Raw genomic sequence first — 2,667 nt, 5'->3', positions numbered from 1 at the left:
CAACCCACGGCACCACATCCCCCGACATGCGCCTCACCCCTCTCGGCCGCACCGCCCCTCTGCCTTTGTGTGCATGACATGTGGGCCACCTTAAATGCAGCGAGAATCAAGTTTCTACCACAGCCGCATGCGATTCCCACGACGCCGCACAAACCAATGACACCACACGTCCCACGACCTGCGGCTCACCCCTCTCGGCCTCACTGCCCTCTAAATTTGAATTTGAAACTAATGAAATGAAAAGATTCAAAACAAATAAACTAGGAGAGAGGGAGTATATCATAGGATGCGTCCCATACGAAATAAGTCCCCTGGTTTGTCACCATGGAACATCAAGATGCATTTGTATGAGTAGTTTATCTTGTGAGAGAAAAGGATGAACGAGGGAAGGCCTCTAGAGATAGAGATAGACACTACTACTAGCAATATGGTGGCCCGTGCGTTGCAATGGATCCAAAGTAGTAGAATAATACTTGTTCATGTGCTTGAAATATAAACACTCTATTTTTGATATACATGTGTCAACAGACATAACAGCTTGTCCATGGAAGTTGAACCACGGCGGCCATCACGTTTCTTGTTTCTACCACTGCCACACCCACACGCGATTCCCACGACGCCACTCCAACCCTACCTGTAAGCACGATGTCCCCCGACGTGTACATGGATCCTCTGACATGGCTATCACTGCCTTACCATACCTTTCCTTCACTGACTGGTGGGACCCACACTTGCGGGTCCCACATGTCAGTGATAGAATGGTAGGATTGTTCACGTCAGGGGATCCTCATCCCCCCGACGTGCGCCTCATCCCTCTCGGCCCCATCGCTCCTCTGCCTTTGTGTGCATGACATGAGGGCCAGCTGAACTGCGGCGACCATCAACTTTCTACCACAGCCACACCCGATTGGACGTGGTTTGTCTGCTCTGCTGCTGTGCTCCGATCCGTACTCCCGCACCATCGAATTTTCATCCAGCGGCTGTGACACATTTCATCCCGGGCATCAATCCTCAGCTGGAGTACTTCTGTACTACAGGTAGTACCCGCTGGTGTGGCCATCTACGCCTCATAATGCCCCGACGCCCAGTTGTGGCACCCTCGCCACGGCCACGCCACCACCGGCCGGTTCATCTCGAACGAGTGAGTCGCGAACCACACGACTACCATGAGAATGACATGTGGGCTAGCTGCATTTAAGGTCTACGTGTCATTGACTCATAGGTCGGGCACTAAGCCACTGAAGTTCGGTCCCGTGGGCCCCGAGAGGGAAATGTATCTCCTGCAGCATGCCTTGTGGTGCTCCCGCAGTACGAGCTTGTGCCAAACCCGGAATTTGTTTCTTACTACTACCAACTACTAGTAAGGTACACATGCATTGCACGCATGAGATTTTGGTGGTTTGTGCATTATGCTTCTACATGTGGAGTCTTCTATATTGTACATGTGGCAAAATCTGGTGGAATGTAGATGATATCCAACGGCCAGTAGTGCTCGGATTTGCCATCTTTGTACCGTCGGATTGGCTTCATCCAACGACCAACTTTCAAAGTTTTGGTTTCGTTTGCAGCCTAAGGTTGCCACACCTAAGCTTAGGCGTGCCACAAGTGTGTTTGGTTGCGTTCTCGCCTCAACATAGTTGGTCCCTCTTCATGCATGCTCAACTCAACACCCCTCTTCATGTATGCTCTCTTCATGCATGCTTCTAGTGTATTTGTGCTAATCTAGTGTGGACTCATGCACCCTCCATACACTCTACCAAACACCCAAAAGTGGGTCGAGAAGGGAACTCTTGGGATCATGCACCCTTCATACACCCTACCAAACACACCAGGCATGTGTTTGGTTCATTGCTACACTTGTGGCTTGCCACACTTTTCTAGCTACATGGTCCACATGTCATAGACTCAACTTCTTTGCAAATCTTGCCACACTTGTGGTGGCCATTTTGTTAGCCACATTTTTTGTGGCAGACACACTTTGCCTAAGCTTATTTGTGGCAAAGTTAGTCATGAATGAAGTTCAACCATGGAGTCTTCTAGATTGTACATGTGGCAGAATCTGGTGGAACGTAGATAATATCCAACGACCAGTAGTGCTCGGATTTGCCATCTTTGTATCGTCGAATTGGCTTCATCCAATGACCAACTTCCAAAGTTATTCACACACTATATAGGGGGTATAGATATAGATGTGTCGGCCCATTGCAATGGATCGAAAGTATATCTGTTTAGTGGAGTGCACTCTAAACACATTATCTATTTATTTTTCTCTAACCTTTCGTAGCCGTGCAACCAAGCCACATAAGCTTCATGGGTGCCCCCCACATCATATTATACATACTCCCTCCGTTCCATAATGTAGTGCCTATAGATTTTTTAAAAAGTCAAACCTCACAAACTTTGACCAAGTTTGTGGAGAAAAATATTTACATCTAGAGTGAGAAACATATATCACTAGATTTATCATAAGATGTTGTTTCACATTCTATATTTTGGTATTGTAAATATAAATATTTTTCTCTACAAACTTGGTCAAAGTTTGACTTCTCAAAAAATCTATAGGCACTACATTATGGAACGGAGGGAGTACTACGTTGACTGAAAAAAAGATAAATCACCCAAAACAAGATCTTCCCGTTTTTTGTTCCAGCGATGTTGTGTCGTGCA

The sequence above is a fragment of the Triticum aestivum genome, chromosome 5A, assembly GCF_018294505.1.
Source record: "Triticum aestivum cultivar Chinese Spring chromosome 5A, IWGSC CS RefSeq v2.1, whole genome shotgun sequence".
Classification (NCBI taxonomy): domain Eukaryota; kingdom Viridiplantae; phylum Streptophyta; class Magnoliopsida; order Poales; family Poaceae; genus Triticum; species Triticum aestivum.
This window is presented reverse-complemented; position numbering follows the sequence as displayed.